Source organism: Ursus americanus, chromosome 27 (genome assembly GCF_024610735.1).
Source record: "Ursus americanus isolate L20-20 chromosome 27, mUrsAme1.1.p, whole genome shotgun sequence".
Lineage (NCBI taxonomy): Eukaryota > Metazoa > Chordata > Mammalia > Carnivora > Ursidae > Ursus > Ursus americanus.
The window spans coordinates 13,644,761-13,670,524 of NC_142153.1; positions in this window are offsets into that span (position 1 = coordinate 13,644,761).

Below are 25,764 nucleotides of genomic sequence, written 5' to 3' on the forward strand. Positions count from 1 at the left end.
CAGGGAGGGGGTCCTGGGAACCTCTGATCTGTAGCCAGACAGACAAGCACAAGTAACAACCTGGACTTGCAGATGGTGGCTGGAGGGGGTGGTGAAACAGTCTTGTAGGACTGAGCCCTTAACCTCCGGTAACTGACGCTAGCTATCTCCAGTAGAGAGTATCAGAATTAAGTTGAATTGTCTGAAAATTGCTTGTTGGATGTGAGGGGAAATCCACCTCCTATCAGAATTTAGTGATCAGAACCCCTTACTCTGCAAATAAATAAATAGTTAAGGGGTGCCTGGGTGGGCAATCAGTAAGGCATCTGACTCTTGTTTTCAGCTGAGGTCATGATCTCAGGTTTGTGGAATTGAGCCCCGGTGTTGACGTCATGCTCAGTGCAGAGTTTGCTTGAGATTCTCTCTTCCCCTCCCTCTGCCCCTCCCCTCCCTCTCTAAAATAAATAAATAATCTTTAAAAAAAATAGTTAAAATCAACAAGGATGCTGTGAGGGGGATCTCAAATAGGATTCAAATTCTAACAAATGATGGTTACTGTGTCATGCTTGAATAACTTGAATAAAATAATCACATTTAAGGGGCACCTGGGTGGCGCAGTCATTAAGCGTCTGCCTTCGGCTCAGGGCGTAATCCTGGCATGATGGGATCGAGCCCCACATCAGGCTCCTCTGCTATGAGCCTGCTCCTTCTTCTCCCACGCCCCCTGCTTGTGTTCCCTCTCTCACTGGCTGTCTCTATCTCTGACAAATAAATAAATAAAATCTTAAAAAAATAATAATCACATTTAAGAGGGAAGAAAGAAAAGGACTGACCTAAATAACTTTGGAAAACATGACTTTGGCTCTATGCTGGAAGGACAACAAAAAGAACTGTGTGGTGACATGGCATTCTTGTTTGTAAATTTGGTTTCCACAGGGATATGACTAGTAATTCTGAAACTAATTTATGTATATATTTAGAATGAGAAAATAAGTAAATACATAGTAGATAATGAGCCAGTTTTCTCACTTGAGAAGGAAAAATAATTTTCCCTCTACCTTTCTAGGTTATTGACTGAGATTCCCCTGTAATAAAAGATAAATTAACAGAAGAAAAGAGAACAGAAGTTTAATAACATGTATACCCCTTGTATGTATGGGAGAGACTTAGGAAAATTGAGTAACTCTCTAAAATGGGCCAAGCTACCACCTTAAATAACATTTCCAGCTAAAGACAAAAGAAGATGTTGGGGGGATGATAGGTAAGGTCAGTTCAAAAAGTCTCCGGGAAAAGTAGAGTAAGCAAGGGTTAAGTTTTTATGCAGATTTAAATTATCACCTATTGCAGCCCAAGTGTCCCTGTCCATCAATTAATGAATGGATAAAGAAGAGGTGATACATATATGTAATATATTGTAATGGAATATGAGTCAGCCATGACAAAGAATGAAACTTGCCATTTGCAACATGGATGGAGCTTGAGTATAATACTAGGTGTAATAGGTCAGTCAGAGAAAGACAAATACCATAAGATTTCACTCATAGGTGGATTTTAAGAAACAAAACAAATGAGCAACGGGAAAAAAATGAGAGAAACAAACCAAGAAATGAACTCTTAATTGTACAGAACAAACTGAGGGTTACTGCAGGGGAGGGAAGTGGGGGGATGGGTGAAATAGGTGAAGGGGATTAAGAATGCACTTGTCCTGATGAGCACAGGGTGATGTACAAGAGTTTTGAATCACTATATCGTACACCTGAAACTAATATAACACTGTATGTTAACTAACTGGAATTAAAATACAAATTAAAAAAAACCTGTTGCCTATCCATTGATAAATTTCCAGAGATTTAAAGTCCTCCTTCTATTCCTGGTACAGAGGGTGAGGTCCTCTGACAAACTGCAATTTCCCTTTTAAATGTAAATGTCTCTGACAAAAGGGTAACTTCTACTTAGTTTTTACAGCTTTTCCTAGTCTGCTGTTTCTTACAAATAACCAGCCTAAAACAATTGTTATGCCAAGGAGATATATTTTGGAGTGACAAATTCTGTTCCCCTTCACACTGTTAGAAAAGGAAGTTAAAGATAAGAAAAATCAACAATGCTGTATCTATGTGCATGTGAATATACATACATCTCACTGTCTCTGTCTAAACAAAGGACCTATCAGCAGGGATACCCCTGTAGTAAGGAACACACCTAGTGTCCTGATCTTGGTTTCTAATGTCATCCTTCAATAAAAAGAAGTAGGGCTCCTTGGAGGTATGAGCGATACAGGGCTGGGGCAGAGAAATACAGGATGATCTTGGGAGATCTTTTGCTGCCGAAAGTCAGAGAGTGCTTAAAACATAACGGAGGTATGCTGAAGGAACACAGGAACCAACTGAAGGCTTTCTCGATGGCCCAGTCTGTGACAACTTGAATAATAACAAAACGACACCAATAGATCATAATACAAGGAATAAGAAGAAATATCCTTGGGACTATACTGATATAAATAAATAACTGAAATAAATAAATAAATTAGGGAGAAGGGAAAGCCCCTTCTTACAGAAAAGTCCAGTTAAACAAGGTAGAACAAATGATGAATGGAAAATTAGCACTAGGAAAACACTGCAGCGATAATAATAATAATAGTTGCAGACAAGAATCACTGAGGTATGCTAAAATTGGGGACAAAAATATGATGGGGAAAAAGGAGACTTGACTAATCTCAAAGTGTCTCCCACAGGATACTTATTAATGACAAAGGGGACAATTGTAACTGTAAAGTGGAGATACCTAACGGATACTACCTTAACAAATTGATCAAAATTAACATCACCAATAATTATCCCTGTTAGGGAGCACGGAGAAGGGCACATGATCCAAGAATACCTGGTGGTATTCTTGCCAAAAAGGCAGAACCCTATCTCATCCTGAGAAAATAGCAGAGAAATCTAATTCTCAAAATACTGTAAAACTAAAACACACGCGACCAGTGTTTTTCAAATACTGAGGTATCTGAGAGATACGTATCATACTATGAAATAATCTGGAAATAATAAAGACTGGAACTATCACAAATAGGGGAAAATGGATACATAACAATCAAATACAATACAGAATCCTGAACTGGACCCAGAGCTGTAAAATAGGTATTAGTTGAAAAATTGGTGAAATGATAACCGAGTCTATGGATTATTTAACTGTGTCCCGTAATGTGAATTTTCTGGTTTCAGTAATTTTGCTATGGTTATATATGATATGAACATTAGAGAAAGCTGGGTGAAGGGTATACAGGAAGTCCGTATCCTAGTTTTGCAATTTCTGTAAGTCTACTGTTTGGAGAATCCATTTTAAAAATATAAAAATACTTGAAAATAATTGTAGAACAGCAAGATGAGAGAATACACATAATTTAAATGAAATATATTCATCACCAATAAGAGAGAAGACAATTTAGAACATGCTTTCTATTGAGCACTCTATTAGTCTGTTAAAGTTGCTGTAGCAGAAAATCATTGGTTGCGAGCCTTAAAAAATAGAAATTCATTTTCTCACAGTTCTGGAAGCTGGAAGCCCAAGGTGCCAGTAGGGTGGGTTGCCAGTGAGACCTCGCCTTGTGGCTTGTAAATGTCTGCCTTCTCACTGGGTAGAAGAAAGTATGGCCTTTCTTCTGTGCATATGTGCAAAATGAGAAATCTCTGGTATTTCCTCCTCTTTTTATAATGATGCTAGTCTTTTCGGATTAGGGTCCTAGCTTTACGACCTCATTTAGCCTTTAACTTGCGTAAAGGCCCTATCTCCAAATGTGGTCACACTGGGGCTTGGGTTTTTTTTTTTTTTAAGATTTTATTTATTTATTCAACAGAGATAGAGACAGCCAGCGAGAGGGGGAACACAAGCAGGGGGAGTGGGAGAGGAAGAAGCAGGCTCATAGAGGAAGAGCCTGATGTGGGGCTCGATCCCATAACGCCGGGATCACGCCTGAGCCGAAGGCAGACGCTTAACCGCTGTGCCACCCAGGCACCCCTGGGGCTTGGGTTTTAACGTCTGCAGTTTGGGGGAACACAATTCAGTTCATAACAAAGACCAATGGGGCTCATAATCTTCGTATGTAAAAAAGACACAGTATGTATATTTGCTGGACATTTTTTATAGAAGAAAGAAGAGAACAAGGAGGAATACTTATGGAGTAGGTTTGCTGGGGCAGGACCCAAATTTGATTCCCACATAAATCATACAGCTAGTGACACGAGAAACTACATGGAAACTGTGTGTGTGTGCACGTGTGCGTGCGTGCATGTGGAAGGCAAAAAAACCACTTTGATTTCTCATCAGACTGCCCAGATTTTCACATAACCTCTGAAAACAAGGGGAAAAAAGGGGATTTAGAAGCAGAAGTAGCTCCATTGACTCAGACTAGCTGAATCTCAGTTATATTCAATCTGACATAAAACTCCGTGAAACAGACAAGAATGACATTTAAATGCAAGCAATTGACAGACCTACCTTCCCCCCTCCACTCTAAATAATAATGTACAGCCACATTCTCTAGCCAATTCCACTTCCTAAGTACCTTGTTTGACATTTTCCCTGCAATGAATGGAACCCCTACCAGCATCATTAGCTTTGCAAGATTTTCTCCAGGGAGCGGGCAAAGCAGCTGCCAATTCTAACCAGCCAGGATAGAGGGGAAATACAAAGAAACAAAAGGCAGGATAAAATGAAGTAAATCCCTGCAGTAAATTTGAGAGGTTTTATTTGCAAAAGTAAAAGATGAAACAAATATTACAGCTTTTGGATGCATTAGTAATAGACAACCAGACACTTACCGCAATCCAAAACAATCACATCAGAGGCCACAGTGAATCAAACATAAAGAGAGAGAAAGAGAAAGAGAGAGGGAGAAATAGCCCCAACTGCCATGACCTATGCATCTGGATATGTAGAGTTTTATAGGTATGTTTGGTCAGCTTGTGCTCATCTGGGGAAAGATTATTCCAGGGTTTTGCTCATTAGAGTTGTTGCTTTAGTTGACCTTTGAACTCTGGTTATAACTGCTCACACCTCCATCAGAAGGTGAAGCGGAGAGGCTCTTACATGAAGGAAATCGATAGCACTGATGTGAGAGGACAGAAAATATACATACTCATTTCTGCCTTTGGCTCCTGGCACAGAACTCCTAAAACACTGGATTTCGAAATCTTGACATCTGGGCTTTCTCTCATTCCTAATCCAGACCCTAAGGCCTAAATCCAAAAGCTTGGAACAATGGAAATGATATAAACAGTCTCCAAGCCAAGATATTCTAACTTTATATGCTAAATATCTATGTGGCCTTTGATAAGCCACTTAAACTTCAGAATTTCAATTTATTTGAATCTACAAAAACAGATTATCAACACTTCCCACGTTACAGCGATATGCATCTGATGAATGAGGAAGTGTGTTGTAAGCCATAGAGACTATGGAAATCCAATCTCCCAGAAAAATGTGGTCAAATTCTTGAGGCCACCAGCCATTCTTCCCCTTCTCCCATTGGAGAACTTACTTATAGGGTTTGATAGAGTAGTCCAGGCACCAACATTCACCCCATGGCACCAACCTCAAGTACAGACATCTTAATGCTCCCCAGGTGAGATACAGAGGGAAAGCAGTGATCTCACAGTGGCCGAAGCCCGAGGGCCAGGTTGAGTGTGGTTTCATGAAGCTTATGCAGACACATTCAGCTCCCTCCTCTAAGATCACAGATGGCAACTTAGCACAAGCATGAAATGGGACATGTATCAAGGTGTCTAGGAGGAAGTCAAAGGCCAGGCACTGGAGAGACCAACTTGATATGTCAAATTTAAGACCAAACGGATGCAAATGCAGAGTGTTTCCAAGCCAGAGGTTTCCCTTCAGTGGGAGGAATGTTCAAAGCGCACTTTCCGAGACAGTTGCTATCCCTCCTAGTAGTTGTCTGCATTTTGTCTTCATGGTCTGTGATGTGTGGTTTGGACTGGTTTAAGGGTCATAGGACAGACAGCAGGTAGGGGAAACAAAAACACACAGGCCAAGGAGGCCTGCCTTGGGGGGGGGGACACCCCCCCAAAAAAACTATCAAATAATGGAAGCAAATACCACAGAACGAACCTTTGATCAGCACAAAGATGAGAATTTGGCCAGCACCATTAAAATTCCATACACCTCCCCATAATGTATGCAACAGTGTAATAAGAGCATTTCTTTGTGCAATGAAATCTTGTTAAATTGATATAGTTTTATTCAAAACAGCATGAATTTGAAGTAGCTATTTCTCCCTAGTTGACTTAAATGTCGTATTGCTCTTAAATAAAACATCAGATAATATATACTTAAAGTTCTTTTTTTTTTCATAGCTCCCTTAATATAGAATTAACAAGGTGTTACTCAATTATTTAGAGTTTTCTGGTAAAGTGCCCATAAAGCTTTCACAAAAATAATGGGAAATATGTCCATAATTCTCATCTGACATGCGATAGAACTCAAATTCTAGAAGGTGGAGCAACTTCGTTAGCCAGCGGGGCCAGTCTTCCATTTCATGAACTTAAGTACCGTGGCGCGGGCCTGAGATCTGGAGTGAGCAGGGGTGAATGTGTGAGCGGAGCGCGGGTCATGGTGGAATGACAACTAAGTGCCAGAATCAGCATGTGCGGCCCCAGCATACACCGTGAGGCAAAATGCATTTGGACAAATGGACCGCCTCAGAGAAACAGCGAGAGGTGTCCTAAAAGGGAATAGGAAATGCGGCTGCCGAGAATGCAGGAAGGAGCCGGGGGTATCCAGGGAGCTGGCACAGGGGAATGTCACCAGAGTCCCTGGGAGTCAGATCGACGCTGGCGTTTGGTGTCTGCCGCGTTCAAGCCGTGGGACTTTATGGAAGGCATTTCTGAACCCCGCTTCCTTTATTTGTAAAATGAAATGCCAGCCTCAAATTCATGCCAGAGAGCTAAAGGGAGAGTCCCAGAAAAAAAGGAAGTCCAAAGACATTAATATTTTATTCTCAGAGAATTATTTTGACGATTAAGTGAGCAAAATTATGTGTAAGTGCCCTGTATGCTGTAAGTCATTATGCAAACACTACTCTTTAATTTATGTACGCCATACAAAACGGGGAAATGCTCTCTTCGATTTATAACTATAGAAATTTAAAAATAGATATATTTTGAAAGAAAATTTTAAAAAGTTACAGTTAAACTCTTATTAAAATGGTGGGGGAGATTTTCTCTCTGTGTTCGTGTATACATCTGTGTGTGTCTGTATTTCAATTAGCATGATATGATACACGCTAGACAGTACTACAACCACTTTTTTCTTCTTACTAACAGCATGTTTCTACATTCTTGAATATCTCACTTCTAAATAAGCAAAAAAGGAGATACTATTGACTTAATCCCCAAAAAATGAATCAGAGGTGACTTTTATAAGAAAAATATTTATTTAAGTCATTTGTTGGCAAGCACTTCCAACTGGCTGCTGGGATTTTTGTTACCGCAGCCAAGGACTGTGAATAAAAGATTGAAAAATATATATATTCAAAGCCAAAGTCAATATGGTAATGAAAAAAAATCCGTAGGGAGAAAAAACAAAACTCCTTACTATGTGGTAAAGATTATAGAAAAGTATTAAAGATTTAAGATATATTATCAGGCTTTGAGGTCTAGAAAGATGGCTTATTGTAAGAATGAAATAAAATATCTAGAAAGTATTATTAAAAGAGAAAAAGACTAACTCTAACTCAATGAGTTGTTGAAGAATAGCAGGCATCAAACCTTGACCAGTACTTTATTTTTAATTTTATTTTTAAGATTTCTATTTATTTGAGAGAGAGACAGAGAAGGAGAGCACGAGCAGGGGGAGGGGCAGAGGGCAAAGCCAACTCCCCACTGAGCAGGGAGCCCAATTCGAGGCTTGATCCCAGGACCCTGGGATCATGACCTGGGCCAAAGGCAGACGCTTAGCCAGCCGAGCCACCTAGGCGCCCCAGACCAGCACTCTAGAGACCAGCTTTTCTGTAAACCCCATCAGCAGCCCTGGGTAGAATAATGAACCCCACATTACTATTCGAAATATGTAGTTTTCTAGCATGAAAAAGACCATATGAGCTGTATGTGAAGCTGTTATTACTTTGGAGGCTGCTCCAAATTAAGAATTTCTTTCTAAACAAGTATTTGATCTAAGCTGGCATGTTCTTTTCACTCTGTGGCTTCCAAAATACTGCCCCTTCTCCCCTTTAGGTCATCAGCCCTGGGATGTATTACCTGCCCCAGGTGTGCCCATGTTTCTTGGCCAAGGAAGTTGCTTGTACACTTATTCATTATGCTGCTGGTAGCTATCACTGTAGAACAAAGGGCCCTGCAACTTAGCGGTTTAACAGAGCAACGGGCATTTACGTTTCTTACAGATCTGAAATTTGGGCAGGATGTATGGAGTGGACTTGTCTCTGCTTCGTGGCATCTGGGGACTCGGGTTGACTGACTGACTGACTAGAGAGGTTAGAATAGCTGAGCCGAGGCGTCTCTCTCCTTGCTTCATGTCATTGCTCTGGCTTTCCACGTGGTTTCTCAGCATGGCGGCCAAGAGCTGGACTTCCTGTGTGGCAGCTCAGGGGGGTGGGAGGGGTGTTCCCAGAGGCCTGGGCAGAAACCTAACTTCAGAAGGCCTGGAATTATTGCTCAGGCAAGTCACGAAAGCCAGCCCAGGGAGAGGAATCAGATTGGACGTCTCAGGGGGAGGAGCAGCGGGGTATGTGAGCTACCCTAATCTCCCACAAATTCTATGAAAAATGTTATTCTTTGAAAGAAAGTTTTGAGAGAATAATTAGAGAAGAGTGTGAGACTGAATGTAAGAATTCACCCTATTTTTTTGACTAGTAAAAAAAGGAGCATGATTTACAGTATCCTTTTCTCCAGCTTGCCTTGATTCTAAATAGCTAACTCTTTCTCAGTTCCTAGAAATATTGGTATCTGGGGCCCATTGATTTACACATTCAGGGAATTTCTCCCCTATGGTACTGCATTTTTCTTCTTACTTAAAAAAATAAGCAAGATGTCATAACTTATAAAAAAAATATTGGGAGAATTATCAGATATCTTAGTTTGGGGAGAGCAAAGTCTTCATTTTATTTTCTCCTACCCAGAGCCCATAGCTAATATGGTCCATATAGGCTGAAACTAAGAGAATTTTGCGGTTGATTTAATATCAGGTAAAATCTGCACCAGAAAATCATTTCATGTCTATTCAAATTGCCACTGAATAGCAGCGATGTTCTGGCAGGCGATGAGCAAAATAAACTGAAAAAAAAATGATAACGTTAATGAAAGCCAGAAATCGAGAATGGTACTGCTTGGGGATTATAGCACAAACAGTGGAAGAATGAAAAATCGGGGGAAAGGTGAACTAGTCTCAGGGATATCTCCATCTTTGGAGAAGCAGTCCTTGAACTGAGAGAAAAGCAGAAGCGCATCATCATTTGAAATGATGATAATTTCTACTCCAAGCTGTAGCTTCATCACCACGTGCTACCCGTGTTGGTGCAACTCACAAGACCTTCCTCGGGTTTGCGAATCAAAAGCCTCTTCACTATTGCAACCTCTAAAGCCTATGATCTCATCCAGTTTCCAGGTTGTCAAGCTCTTAGAACCCTCCTGTTGGAGGGGTAATAATAGAAAACACACTTGTTGAAAGGTGAGCATAGATCGGGAAAATACCCTCACTTACTGTTTTAGATGCCACGATGGTTCTCTTTCCCCTTCTCTTTCTGGAGATTGCCTACAACCCGTATCACACGCGGTTCCTAACTCCTCCAATAATGGTGTGTTCCTATTCAGTCTTTTTGATACCTGACACTATTCAGAGCTCTTTTACTCCCTAGTGTCTTAGATCGTTATTTAGAGCTATGGAGTTGTACTGAACAGGCAGGGCTGTGTAATCAACCCACAGAAGAGCTACAACTTATGCGGCATCCACTACATCCCATGCAATGTTCTGAGCCCTTCCCATATAATCCTAGCTTTTATCCTTACAACAAGACCCTATGAAGTAGTTACCATGAATTATGGCCATATTGCCAATGGGAAAACGAAGACACAGGACAGTTAAATTAATTGCTCAAGACATTACTCAAATAGCACACGGCAGAGCTAGGATTCAAACCTAAGCAACTTGAAGACGAAGTGTGAGTTCTACCACGACCTCTTAAAGGGCTCATAGAACACGCTGCTATAGAAAGTTATTAAATGCCCACAGAGAGGGAATGCTCTTGACCAAGTTCAAATTTAGCAATAAGAATTGTGGCTTTTCAGAGTTTTCTCAGATTTCAAGCCAAGTTTACCCACTGCTGGGTCCATTGTGGTAGAATGGAGCAGCCTGGGCGGGGATGGAATCTAGAGCTCGTATGTAAATCTTTATATACACTTTTGGTTATTTTTAGGCAAATGGTTGAGTGAATAGTTAAGCTTCTTAAAGGTTTTTAGCACATTTTGCCAAACTGTTTTCCAGAAAGGTTGCACCTATTTAGCTCCCCCCCAACACACAAACTTGAAACATTATCTATGATAATTTATTCAATCTTTGCCTATTTTATGGTTGAGAGTGGAATTATGTCACTCATTCTTTGGTATATTGAATATTCATTAATAGAATGGTTATTGTATAAACACATACCTAGATCTGCTCTAGACCTAGGTATCTAGATCTAGAATCAGACAGTGTCTCCAACTTGCTTTATTTTGCATTTTAATAGAAACTAAGCCAGGTCTTTCATATGTTAATTGATTATTTGTGTCTCTTTCTTTGTGAACTTTGTGTTTAAGTCCTCTGTTTTTGTTGAAATGTTCGTCTCTTACTTTATTATTTGTAAGGTTAAATAAAATACTGATTCAGTTCCGATTCAAGTATAAGAATATTTTGAGAGCTTTACAAAATTATGCAAGCATAGATTCCGGTTTGAACTGACTCACTAATTGTTTTCTTCTCTCCATCTACCCATCAAACAGTCATTGCGCTTCCATTATGTGCTCAAACTCAAACATTCTTGTAAGCACTGGGAGATATAATAATAATAAGATGCTGTTTCTGCTGTCAGGTTGATCACAGAGTGGGAGCAGAGACAAATGAGACACGCAACTACAATTTAGGGTCATTTTACTGTTAAGCAGATGCATTTGTTTTTCTATGTGGCATTCATTCACCTTTCCTGGTTGGGAATGCTTTCCCACTTTGTGCTTTTGGTTTTGGTGGCAGACAATGCTGAGCTTCCAATGTGCATACTTGAGGAGCAAGGTACATCCTCTCTCTCTTCACTCCAGCAGCTAACTTGGCCATTTGATGCCAATAAGATGCTCTCATCCAGCACTTTGAATCTTAAGCAAGTGACGCAAGCATTAGTGGCTGTGATACTCGCGGTGTACAACAATGATCACAGACGTGTCCTGGGGTGGCGTCAGTAGTATCCAGTTTTACTGGCAGTGTAGTATAGAGGCAGCAGAAATGTCCTGGTAGGTGTGCCTGCTAACAGACTATAGTTATACTTCCTACTCTGTAAGACCTGGAAGCTATGTTTATTGCTGTTGATTTTCCAAGTCTGTCCATATGCTTGGGAAGTCCTTTCTAAACCATTTAGGTTCTCCTGGAAAATTGTTTTTCTTTCTCTTAACATAGTAAGTGTTGGTTTGTCCTACATGGAACAAGAGCGTAATACCCGCACGGACGTTAAATGCTAGGTTATAAGAGAAACACAATTAGGACTCAGTTAAGCAATGAAGAGTTGATGTTGGCTTCATTTATAATTGTCATAAAACACATTTTTGGGGGTTTTATTTTACTTTTGTGTTGGCACATTGTTCGGATGAAGAAACTTTCTTTAAAATGATTATTGGAGAAATATTAACTGAACCCATGTAATGATGGAAAATGTCTTTGCAGAATCCTCAAGAAGAGTTTAGTTCTTAGAAAACCTTAATCTTTCTGCCTCGGTAATGTTTTACTAGCTGAGAAGATACTTATCTCAGCGTTGGGCAACCTGTCCTTGGAAGGTGTGTTTTAATCGCCTCTCTCTAGAACTCATCTGTGGACTGCTTGTAAAGTCTTTCTTGACTTATATTAATGTTTATCACATATCCATTATTTTCCTAACTCAGGTAAACTCTTTGGGAGAAATCATGTTATATACTTCTTCGAGTTATCACAGAGCTGAGAATAAAATAGGCATTCAGTAATTATTGCATAAATTAATTATTGCAAAAGAAAAATTAGAAGGATAGAAGCAAAAGTAATGCCTTTAAAGAAAAGATTTTATTTATTAGAAGGAGAAGAAAGAGAGCAAGTACAAGTGGGTGGAAGGGCAGAGAGAAAAGCACTCACTGCTAAGTGGGGAGCCCTACATGGAGCTCAATCCCAGGACCCTGGGTTCATGACCTGCTCGGGGCTTATGACCTAAGTGGAAAGCAGACACTTAACCAACTGAGTCACCCAGGTGCCCCGCAAACATAATGCCTTATAATACTGATCAAAATAGGAGATTTTCAGTGTCATTTGCTTCATATAACCAGAGCATACAAAGGCTATGTGATATGCTACATCATTTATTTAGTGAAGGACAGAACCAATTCAATGACTTTTTCTACACTAAACACATACATATAAGTCTGGATCAAGAAAGACAATATCCCTAGCTCCCCAGAATTCCAAACAGTTCTGTGTGCCCTCTTCCACTATCCTGACTTGAAGCTCCAAAATTTGTCCATTTTTTGGCTATATGTTATAGTCATAAATACATACCGTTTATGTTTATTCCTTTTGTCAATACTTTGTGATATTGCAATACACATCTATCTTGCATGCAGCCATATTGTTCTTTTTTATTGCTGTATAGTATTCCCCCCATAGCAATACATCACACTGTATTTACCCATTCAGCTGTCGCTAGATATTTGGGCTGTTTGCAAATGCGTATATTTGAACAATCCTATACATATTTTTCAGTGAATAAACATGTGCGCACACACACACACACACACTCACACACACATGTGCCTGCTCGGTCTGCAGCTGGGAATGGAATTGCCTAATCATAAGACCCCAAATTATACACATTTAGAAATAACAAAACCAAGAGCCTATTTAGGAATGAGGAAAAATTATTAGGCAATTATAAGATTCAAAAACGATCTCCCCAGAAAACAGACTTTCACAAATGTGTAGCTCAAACCAGTTGGCAAATATCTGTAGCGACTTATTTTAGCACCACCACTTAGCCTTGGAGGGATATTTACATTCCTACCTGTGCGAGATTGTCTCTATTTAAATAGACTCTGAAGTGGGTCCTATGCTCCTGAGGCAAATTAAAAATGAAATCTGCGAAGAATTGACAGACTGTTCCCTAGAAGTCTGAGCAGCTCTAATTATGTTACAATACGTTTAGATGGTTTAGCACAAAATACTCTGCCTGCCTTTTGAGAACTGAAACCTGAGTAGAATTTCCCCAAAATGCTTCTCTTGATGTGCACAGGGATGCTTCAACATTACACATTAACAGAGGGAACAATTGTAGGTTTTTGTACTACTTAATTCATTGTTACGTTTGACTTCTTTTTACCTTCAGTAATATGGACAGTTTCACAATGCTGATTCCGAGTGTCCCTGAATCTCTGAGCGTTACTGTTGGAGTCGTGCCCGCCACGAATGCCTTTATCTTTGCAATCCCTCCGTGTGCAAGGTGAGGTTCTGATTCCTAGCCCCAAGTCGGGCAAAACCCCAGTCCGAGAGGGGCATGGAGGTGAGGGCAAGGGAGCACCCAAGGAGGAGGAGAATTTGCGCAGCTTCAGCAACTCCTGCTCACGGAAACTTCTCTGTGTGGTATGACAAACTTTCGGCTTACCTGTCACCAGCCTGCTTGCAGGAAGTCTGCCACAGAGCCTCTGCCGTGTTACGGTCACAGCAGGAGCTCAAAAGTTCTCCAGATCATCTTGTCTGGCTTGTGTTACATAAGCATCCCGGGTGACATATCCTAGAAGGAGAGGAATACAAATAAGATGGTAATAAATGAGCAGAACTGGCTCCGATGGTAATGTATTTCCCAAGGTGTCTGTGGGGAGTCAGTGAGGATGTCATAGTCACTGCCTAATTTGCGTGGCTTTCTATAATCATTTCCATTTATCTGCAATCTAGTTAAAAGCTGCTAGCTAGTTCATCCATTTCGACACGGGGATCCATTATAAGAAAGCACTTCTCTTGGCAAAGTAAGATCCATTCTTCCCCATTCCCCAGAGTGAACCATCAAAGGTTAAATTATTTTCCAGGCAGGCGCTCCATGCCACTGAACAGCTCAATCTGTGTGCTTTTATCTCCGCATCTCTCACTTGACGCAATTCTAGTGCTAGTTTATTAGCTGTTTGCAGGCAGGGCTCCCCCTTTTCCAGCGGGCTTTGTAGCCCCAGAACAGTCTTGGTTTGGGCTCCTTTCTCTTCATGACTTAATTTTCTGTTCCCTTTGTAAATAGCCAGGGGGGAAAATGAGAGACCTCATCTTTATTTGTAAACTAAACTGCATTTTGCAATCGTGTGTGTGTGTGTGTGTGTGTGTGTGTGTGTGTTGTTGTTGTTGTTGTTGTGGGGGGGGGCTCATGGCAGATTCTAGAGGCCAATATACTAGAACTATTTAAATTAAAATTAATTAAAAGAAAATGAAATTAGAAGTTTCATTCCCAGTCACCCTGGCCACATTTCAAGTGCTCCGTCGCCACATATAACTAATTGCTACCTAATTGGACGGTGCCGATTGTAGAGCACCTTCCCACACGAAACACTTCCCACAGAAAGTTCTATTGGATGGCATTGCTCTATTGGAGATGCAAATCCTTTTGAACAAGAGCCCCCTTTTTAGGCACCCTTATAGCCTAGGACACAGTAGGAACTTTGTGGAAAAGTAAACCGACTTTAACGAAGGTTTGTCTGGTGCATGAATGGCAGAGGAATGGAGTGGACGTCCCGGCAATGTCGAACGAATCACAACTCACTGGGATTTTCTAGTTAAAAAGCATTTACCTATAGAGGTGTTAGAAGAGTATATGTGATTAACAAAATAATATAAGGAGGAAAATATATGTATGACCTGTTACTGAGAAATGAGAGATTCAAACATTTGAAGATACATGTCAATAACTAAATAAAACTTCAAGCTAGTGAGACGAATGCTATCAGGAAGCACATGAATCAGAGTAATCCAACAGTTACACAAAAGGTCTGAGGAAGGAGAACGTGGATGGATGGCAATCAATAAAAGACTTCATAGAGGAACCAAAGCCCTACTTATCTTGTTGGCATGACTGGCATAGCTGGTGCCTTCCAATTGTGGTGAGATGTGTGGCAGTGGCCTGGCTCCATCACTGGGCTCCATCTCATCACTAAGCATGATTTCAGGCTAGACAAAATCTTTCCTCCCTTTCTGTGTAATTCCCAGAATTGAAAGCTCTTCAAAGGACCTTCTTTTCTGATGGAGAAATCCCATCTTCTCCAAAAGACTATGGTACCTCTGCTCTCCTGTTGGGGTCAATGAACCAGAAGTCCCCATCTTTGCACTGGACTCTCGGATGGTCTCTACCATAGGAGCCCAAACCTGCTCCCCATGGGTTCCATCCTGCAGACATCATGGAGACTGCCTGCTCTCCTATATGATTTAATTAGCTCTGGCACAGGAAGGGAGTAGGATTAAAGGCTGATTAAAGAGCTTATAGAAAATAGATAGGATTTAGGAGAATAATCCTCTGGAAACCCAAGTCCGCATGTGACAATTCCTCCTGGGCACACTCTACTCTGGCAGAAATGACTGCTCCTGTAGGACTTAAAGCAAGAGGTGACCCTGGACAATCAGGTCGAAGAAGAGATGCTCCACGTGTAAACACCTTCAGGAATGGACAGAAACACACACAATATATCCTTTATTCAAAAACAGATGCAATTGCTCCCCATTGTGTCATGAAGAAACAACATAGGAAGTGTTTATGAAACATGACTTATGCAACACTTTTTTCTAGGTAATATTTTATTAATTAACATTTATTTACCAACAAAGTAAAGCAACTACTCTGACACCTTATTCAAATTTTAATGTTAGAATCAGTTAGCAGAAACTATGCAGAAGGCATGGTATCATCTCATCCCCGTCTTTAACATTTCTACAAATATTTGAGATGGCTCCGGGGGGGGGGGGGGGCAAGTGAGCGTGCTAATTCCTGGGAGGGACAAAATTCGCCACTCAAGAAATCTCTCCCTTTCCAAGACTTGATCACAACTCTAAAAGCATTAGCTACGGAGAAACGGTGCTTGCCACCTTGAGTTGTCAAAAATAGAAGGAAGCAGAGGGCAAAGGATGACAGAACTCCAATCAGCTTTGTGAGACCTCTGGCAGCCTGGTTTTGCTTTAAGGTACCATAGCTCTAACTCAATCAGCTTCCATTACACAGGGCAGGATCTTGATGAGCTTGTAACCCTATAAACAGTTCTCTGGAGAGATGTGTAAAGTTATTTGAATATAATTCATCCAGGCAACAAACTGGCCCATCCCTCAGCTCACAAATCTGTTGACCAGGCTGCCAAAACAGGAATAGTACTCCCCTCTGCAGGAATCTTCCTCCATACTGTGCTCATCGTGCAGAAAATCCAGAGTCTTTCAAGAACAAAAGAATTAAAAGAGTAAAAATAGATATATTTTTTTCACAAACTCTTCCAATAATTCTCCAAGTTAGGAGTTACTCACATATTACATATGAAGGAGGTTGAAATTCTGAGATGTCAGTACAATTTCTAAGTTATAAAACTAATACGATAAATTCAGAAAGCTACGCTCGAATTTAGGCCTTTGTTGTTTGAAAGGGGAGGCTTCTTCTACTAAGCCCTGTGGTTCTCTTATCTTCTGCTGTGAGAACAAAGTTGCAAGCACTATGAAATTCAAGAAACTTCTGGCTTTGATGATGGGAGAAAGTTGATTTATAGTCTGATAGTTTTTGAACAAGGGTTAATTGATCATCGACTTGCTTGACACTACGCATCTTAGGGAGAAAAATGTCTTCATTTCTGATCTTAAAGACAGCAAATTCCCCCTGCCATAGTTTCAACTTAGGATTCTTCAACCTTGTGACATTCTCAGATCCTGGCGTGGGCAGCAGTGGGAATAGGTTGTGACCACCACCCACAGACCAATAATGATACCGTGCTTGGGGGCAACAATAAAATCAAAAGCCAGACAGGAAGGCAAGCTGTATCTAGCCAAGGGACAAGAGAGAAAAAAAAAAAATCAGTATAGGTAGCACCAAGGGCTTCCTTGTGAAAATCTGTGGATTATCTGTAATACAGTTCTCCTATTTCTCTAAATAATTCTTCATTTTCTTTGGTGGTTGTGTATAAACAAGGCGAGAGAGTCCAGTAAAGTGGTAGTATATTAGGATTTGAATTATTATGGAAAAATCTAGATGGCAGCCAAACCAAGTCAATAGAAAAAAAGAGATTTGATTTCTAGGTGAAGACTGACATTATTGGAGGGACTGCTTAGGAATAGAATTAAGGAATAAAAATAACTAAAAAGGGTAGTAATTCTCGGGTGCCTGCATGGTGCAGTTGGTTAAGTGTCTGACTCTTGGGTTCAGCTCAGGTCATGATCTCAGGGTCGTGAGAGCTAGCCTGGCATCGGGCTCCACACTCAGCAGGGAGCCTGCTTGAGATTCTCTCCCTCTCTCTCCGTCTCTCCCCCCACTCACATGTATATGTGCTCTTTCTCTCTCTAAAATAAATAAATCTTTAAAAAAAAAAAAAAGGAATAGTCATTATCATAGTAATCATCACCATTATTATTATTGCTCTGAACTCTGAGCTTTGGTTTATTATAGCCCAGCAGGCATATAGCAGTTTAGAATTCTGGGGCCAGTTTGTTCCTTACTAACTAAATTAAAATTTTATTTCCTTTTTTTTTTTTTTTTAAAGATTTTATTTATTTATGTGACAGAGAGACAGCCAGCGAGAGAGGGAACACAGCAGGGGGAGTGGGAGAGGAAGAAGCAGGCTCATAGCGGAGGAGCCCGATGCGGGGCTCGATCCCAGAACGCCGGGATCACGCCCTGGGCCGAAGGCAGATGCTTAACGACTGCGCTACCCGGGCGCCCCTAAAATTTTATTTCCTAAGTACTTTGAGTATGGTTCTCTCTTTGCTCTGTTTTCTACTCCAGGGTCTCCTGTTAAAGCTGTACTGGTTGTCAGCTCCCTACCACTACGGTGTCCAAGGGGACTGGCCTTCTGACTGGTGTGGTATTTAGGTCCCTTTGCTGTGCATTCGCCAAATACCACAGACATCTTCCCTGTGTGGTGGACTAGTGAATGCTCAACGCAAATAATCTATACCTCTTCATTTTCTGTACTCTCAGATTCTCTATGCTTTTAACTTTCTATTGGTAATCTGAAATAATACTTTGCCTTGATCTTGCTGCAAACTACTTTAAATTTATAAAGATACATAACCTGTGAACATTGTGCTCTTTAGTTCTATTTCTTTTGTGGTTGCAACCGTAATTTCCAGAATTTAATTGCCAACAACTCTGATCACTGTTCTTTTGTGGCATCTCCGTCCTTTCTTTATCCCTCTGTCTTCTCTTTCTCTTCCTCCCTCATGCTTAGACTCTTTTCTTGCTTTCATTTTCCTCCCTATCACATTATTTACATCTCAGAGTTAAAATTGTACTTAGTTTCACAAGGAGAAATTTTTTTTCTCTTCTATTGTATCTACATGAGATGATGGATGTTAAGTGCACCTGTTGTGATCATTTCACAATACATGTAAATCAAACCATCATGCTGTACGCCTTCAACATATATGGCGAAGTATATCGATTATTTCTCAAAACTGGAAAAAAATTGTACTTAGTTTCTCTTTATGTTTCTTGTGTTAACGCTGTTCCTTTACTGATCCTTGTGTGTTGATTTCTAAGCTTAATTTCATAATCATTTCTCTCTCAACCTTTTTTTTTTGTGAGGTTCTCTATTTGACTAATTTTGGTCCTGGGAGAGAATTTCTTTAGCTTTGGGGAAAATCTCTGTTTTCCTGGCAGTCAGCAAGGATGCCAGGTATGTGGCCTTTGGCCCTGGCACAATGTAGGGCAGTCAGGAGGAGCTCTGTAGCCAGGCAGGCTGCCCTTGCCGAACTTGACGGACGGCTTTGCCTTTAAAGGCCAAGGAGGTAAAGCAAATATCTGAAGCTGGTGGGGTTTTAAGATAGTAAGGCTTGCTGGCTACTGTGAAGATGAAGAACTGGAGAGTGTATCAGGCCTCCCTTCTTTCAAATAAGATGAAACAATGTCAAATGAAACAAGTCTTCTGTCTTGATAAGGGCCGATCCTCCCTTATCTTGTCACATTAATAAATCCTGCTCTGTGGTTTGCATGGATCTTCCGGGTGTACGATTTCCCTGCCCCTTTTGGCAGAAATAATTAATGTAGGACAATGGCCTATTTCTACCATGCCAGCACCTGCTTTGAGAGTCTCTTGTCAGAATTTCTAATTATTTTGTGAGACGTAAACTTGACTCGTAGTTTTATCCTGAAGGCAAATACTGATGCCTATTTATATGAAAATGCATACTTGACACAATTTTTCAACAACAGCTATTGGTTACTGCCTGGTTATGGCAAATTGCATTATTATTTAGTACAGATTCGTTTCTGTTTTACCCCATCTGTGGGAGGATTATCCATCTGCCCCAATAATGCTGAGCTTTGCCATGTCTTACTTTGGCCATTGCAAGGACATGCTGAATTGGCACAGAGCCTTTGAAATGTACTTGTGCTGTTTGCTTATCCTCTCTTATGCCTGCGTTCAAGCATGAGAAGAGAATTTCCTAGGTAACTGCTGCTCCTTTAGCCTGGATCCTGGAAAACCAGAAGATATAACAGAGCTGAAAATCCCCACCCTCATCCCGAAGCCTAGAACAGACCACTGCAGATTTGTGAACATGAAGTAAATGTTTGGTTATTCTAAGGCATTGAGCTCTGGGAACTATTTGTTATTGCAACAAAGTCAACTAATATATAATTGGTACCAGAAATGGGGCGATCCTGTTAAAAAAAACAAAAACAACAATAAAATGAAACTAAACTATATATCATTAGCTTTGGGGCAGAACAATGAATGGCAAAGGAGCTGTTAGAGAAGGTTGGAAAAAAGGCAATCCATATATTATCGCAGCAAAGCAATTAATTAAACTTCCTCTTGCAAAATCTAGAAAGTAGTCAAAAGATCTGAAAACTCATGCCTTTGGTTGATGCAGTAGAAAGAGGGAATGTTTGTAGTTGAGTGTGTTGTTACTGCTAGTGTTTGAGAAGTTTCTACAAGAAAAATGACATTAGCTTAAAGGAAAACCAATGAAAAGATGAACTTGTTGGAAATTAAGAATGAGAGGCAAAAGAGAAAATCCATAATTTTCCTTTTGCAGGGTTAGGTGATGCAATTTTTTTTCTCTTTGCCAACCAAAGATAAAATTGAAAAGAGTGAGAAAGGCCTAGTGAGGTTCAGTTCAAGACTTAACCTCAGGGCAAAGATTAAAAAAGGACATGATGATTACACTTTTTGCTAAATCCACTAATTGGATTAACCTGGATGAGGGCATTGGCATATGGAGTTAATGGAATAAAATAGATTAACCAAACCAAAACAATTAAAGAAACAAAAACCACAAAATTTTTGACAAATGTATTTCCAATCTATATTAAAAGGCACTGTGACTCTGAGATGTAAAGGATCTTTGGAGCCCAAATTTAGACAGAAAGCAGGCTGGGAATGCGGCTCAGCCATCCTAGAGCAAATATTTTCTAATGCTTTTTTTGGATATGTTCCAGGGAAAAAACGGAAAAGGAAGAATTTCTAATGGCAGAATTAAGAGCCAACGAAGGAGACTGGAACAGAGGTTAATCCCAGAGGTAAGACGGGTACCTAATTAGTTTTCTTACCACCTGCAAGAGAGACCTTGGAACGTTTGTCCTGCTGGATTTCAGAATTGCTATGAATCAGTGACTGCCATGTGTACCCCATTCTCACCCTTTCTGAATGTGCGTGTGTTCCATGTTGGGTGTTGTGGGAGGAAATAACCGGTCATTTTAGGTCAGAGGTCTCTGGATCAAGAGGACCTATATATCTACAACCAGGAAAGGGATTTGGGGCCTGATGGTGTGTTCGAAGGGGACTTTGGGGCTTCTTCATTGCAGACAAGGTGCCTGTATTTTATATTTTGTATCAAGTGAATATTTGTGATTAAAAAGGAAGATCGGTAGATTTTATTATTTAAATACACTGTTTTCCCACCCCCTATGATACTTGCTGTCCCATTGATTCTGGGCTTGATCATGTGATTTACTTTGACAAAAGGAATGTCCCTACCCCTATTCCAAGTAGAGGTGTTGGAAATATCATACACCTCCACTCACCTTATTTTGCTCCAGGCTTTAACAATGGAAGCAGGACACTCCAGAGAGGATGTGCTTCTTTAGCCTGGAATGAAACACTTGGAAAGAAGCTGAACCTAACTCTTACCTCAAGCAAAGTTTCCATAGCCAACCTTCATATACGAGAGCAAGAAATTAACATGCATTACTGCAAGCCAATGAGATTTTCGATGTGTTAGTTGTCCCAGCAAAAGCTGATTAATACACCAGCCTACTAGCCCCTGGCCCATGTTTTTAAATTGGATCCCACTGAGTCCTTATGAGTTCCTGCCAGGAAGACACACCTCCTTTTGGAGAATTTGCTGTTCATTCGTATGTGCTTGTTAGTTCCTCTGCTGTGTTGGCTTTCATTCCATAGAACAGGTTTATATCTTTTCGAAATCACTGGAAATAGCATATTTTTCATTCTTCCAGTATTACCATGACTTTATTCTTAGATTTTTATTTATTCTGCCTTTTCAATGGAATTTTAAGAGGGGTAGATAGCTTGCAAATTTAGTGAGTCAACTTGACTGGGCCAGTCTGGTTAGATTCTCTTTAATCCCACTGGTATTAGAAAAGGGTACCTACAAGGAGGTTGGCTAGATAAGGAGAACATCTCTTGCTTGTGTGATTCAAACCAGAATCAATGTTACTGCAATTGGGGGGAAAGGGCAGGTGGTACCAAAAATATCTGAGAGGATGTACATATCTCTTTGGGGCTTCGTGGACCCACTGAACTTCTCTAATAACCCTGTAATAATCCGGAAAAAGTTTCCTAATATCGATGCTCTAAAATCCAAGTGACTTGATTCAGTTGATGAAATAAAGAGATTTAAAAAAAAAGATTTTTATTTATTTATTTGAGAAAGAGACAGAGATAGAGCACATGAGTGGGGAGGAGAGGAAAAAGCAGGCTCCCCACTGAGGAGGGAGCCCGACTTGGGGCTTGATCCCAGAACCCTGGGATCATGACCAGAGCTGAAGGCAGACGCTTAACCAACTGAGCCACCTAGGTGCCCTGAAACTAGGAGATTCTAACCAAATATAATAACAATCATCCCCTAGCAAAGGCACAAGAATCCTGTTTTAATTCTGAATTATGAAACAATTCAATATATAAAAGGAGGATTAATTCTGAATAAATTGAGTCAAAAATATGAGAGGAGAGGTAGGAGTCACAGAGAAATTCTCAAAGGAGCCTAACGGCATGGAGGACCAGCACTGTTCTCTAGCTTAAAACTACATGCCATTAACAATTGCTGTAAGTACACTGGGATTTTCAGTAGCTATTGCTACTGGGACTCTTTTACTCTGAGCTGTAAACATTCATATTATTCCGAAAGTGTCTTTGAAAATTAGACAATTGTCTACCAGAATTTTTCTGGAGGTGTTACATGGATTGGAGCTACTAAAATCAAAGGCAAGAAATGGACTCTCCAAATCCATTCTAGCATCTTCCATGTCAAGAGTTCTAGTTCTCTCCTTTTACCTCCTGCTCTACACTGCTAGGCTAGGAACACTTAATAAGCATGTTTTCAGTTTACCATGTTTTAGGGAGCATTATCCAACTATTCCCTTCCCAATTGCATAGTTTGAATTATTTTATCATTCTTTCAGACAAATTCCTGGTGAATGTCACCAAATTATCAACTCTAATTGCCATCAAAACAAACAAACAAAAGAAGTAAATCAGATGATTCTAAATCTTTTAGCCTTTCAGGATGCAGAGCAGTTATTTAGTTTCTAAATAGAATTTTCTTCTTCTCGAACCTTAGAGTAGAATTGGCACACTAGAACCAGTTTTGTCACCAGTCATGGTACACGCAGTGACCATTCTCCAAGATGACCTCAGTGATCCTGCCTCTTGGTAGTCATCCATTTGCATGGTCCTCTCCCATATTCCACCAGGTGTGGTCTGTGTGATCAATGCAATATAGAAAAAATGATGGTATTTCATTTTTGAGATTATGAAAGACACCACAGCTTCTGTTCTGCTCTTGCTCTCTTGCTCTATTGCTCTCACACTTGCTCTGGGGAAAATGATATTGAGAGCAGTCTCATGAAGAAGCCCTTGTGGGAGAGACCTGAGACCTTTTGCTAACAGTCACATGGCCACTGAGTGAGCTTGAAAGTGAATTGTATAGCACCAGTCAAGTCTTCAGAGATGCTCAGTCTTGGCCAACATCTTGGCTACAACTTCATGACAGACTCTGAAGCAGAATCGCCTAGTTATGCCCCTCTTGAAATCCTGACCCGAAGAAACTCCGTAAGATAACGTTTTTTGTTGTTGTTGTTGTTGTTTTGGAGAAAGAAAATGAGGGGGGGGGGCAGAGGGGCAGGAGCAAAAGGAGAGGGAGAGAGAGAATTTTTTTAAAAAAATATTTTATTTATTTATTTGACAAAGAGAGACACACCGAGAGAGGGAACACAAGCAGGGGGAGTGGGAGAGGGAGAAGCAGGCTTCCCGCTGAGCAGGGAGCTCATGGGGGGCTCGATCCCAGGACCCTGGGATCATGACCTGAGCAGAAGACAGACGCTTAATGACTGAGCCACCCAGGTGCCCCAAGAGAGAGAGAATCTTAGGCAGGGTCCAGCACAGAGCCCATTTTGGGGCTCGATCTCACAATCCTGAGATTATGACCTGAGCTGAAATCAAGTGTTGAATGTTTAACCGACTGAACCACCCAGGTCCCCCTCGATAATGTTGTTTTAAGCTGGTATAGTTTGGGATAATTTGTTATATAATAGATAGCTAATATCTGAACAAAGCCATGGAGCATCTGTGTCTAGTTTCCTATCTGTAAAATATGACATAGTCTTACCTACCTCAGAGAGGTAGTTTCTAAATACATTGGGAATACTTAACCATGTAGAAAGAAAAATGTTATTTTTTATCATTCCTCATAGAAATCGTATGTTATTTTTAACTTACCACATTTGATAGCATCATAACAACTTTTGTTTATAGAAAGAAAGAATTCGTATTTCTCTTTTGTTCAACCAGCAAAAATAGTATGCGTTTACCAATGCAATTATACCGTACTTTCTTGTACAGGTGGCACAACAAACTTTTGTCTCACATCTCTTTGTATTCAGAGTTTATTTTTAAATCACATTTGGTCCTCAGCAAGAAAGTATAGTATCAACAGGATATTTTGCTTATCACAGTCCCTGACTTGTAGCCATCCTGTAGCCATGATGGGAAACCTTAAGACTTAGTGTCACATTAGTTTCGTTTTTGCCTTGATTGAATTGAATATCTATAGAATTTAAACAGACTCTCTTTAAGATAGATGTTGAGCATTTGAGGAATAATGTTTCATGAGTCATGACTTGTTCAGATAGCCTCTCCCGACTTTGAAAGCCTATGATCTCTTCCAAGATATCTGGCAACTTTGACAGCTTTTAATTGCTTTGCCTGACATGCGACAGGCAGTTGTTCTGCATGTGTCTCAATGACAAGGACACATAGCTTTTCTTACTTGTGGGTGTCTTCTCTTTTCATGTCCTGTCAAGTACATTTTTGTATCATGAATTTATACCATGAAGATCTGTTTCTCTGCTCCCCTGAATACACGATGACTTTTCCTCTTAATGCGGCATCATAGTGCAGTTTTCTGAAAATATTTCAAGCTAAATGTAGACATCCAAATGTAAAACTCAATTCTTTGGTACTATTAATGCACACATTATAATAAGATGATAAACAGATGCATTCTCCCTTTTCAACTTTATAAATACATACAACAATTTTGTCACAATGGAGATCTGTTGAGAAAGTTCAAATTTGAATGATGTATGTTATAAATTGAGGGAGTAATATCGTGACTGTCTACTCCGTAGGGAGCACTTCATATCCTTTTTTTTTTTTCTTAAGTTTACCAACAGTCTTTCTAGGTTACAGATGAGGAGATTGACACTCATGAAGGTTAAGTAACTTGTTCAGGGCACACAGGATGTAAGAGACCAAGACAGAACTGAATTCACATTTTTCCCTTCCCAAGATTGTGTTCATTCTAGCATATACCGCCGCTTCTCAAATGATATTATTGATTTTACTGTAGTCTTTAGTCTGTTCCTACTAAAGCAATATCAGTGAGAGAAAATTCTGTTAGCTTTTAGTTTGGGAGATGGAAAGGGATCTAGTACCCATGGTTGCTGTCTTGATAATCTCTCTGTAACTGAGCTCACACTAGATGTGCGAACCTTTCCTGGTGAAACGTTAACACTTCACACGTTTTCATCTAAAAGCTGTTCTAGCTTTGGTTTCAGAGAGCGAAACAAGCAAAAAAGAAAAAAAAAGAGGGAAAAAAACTAAG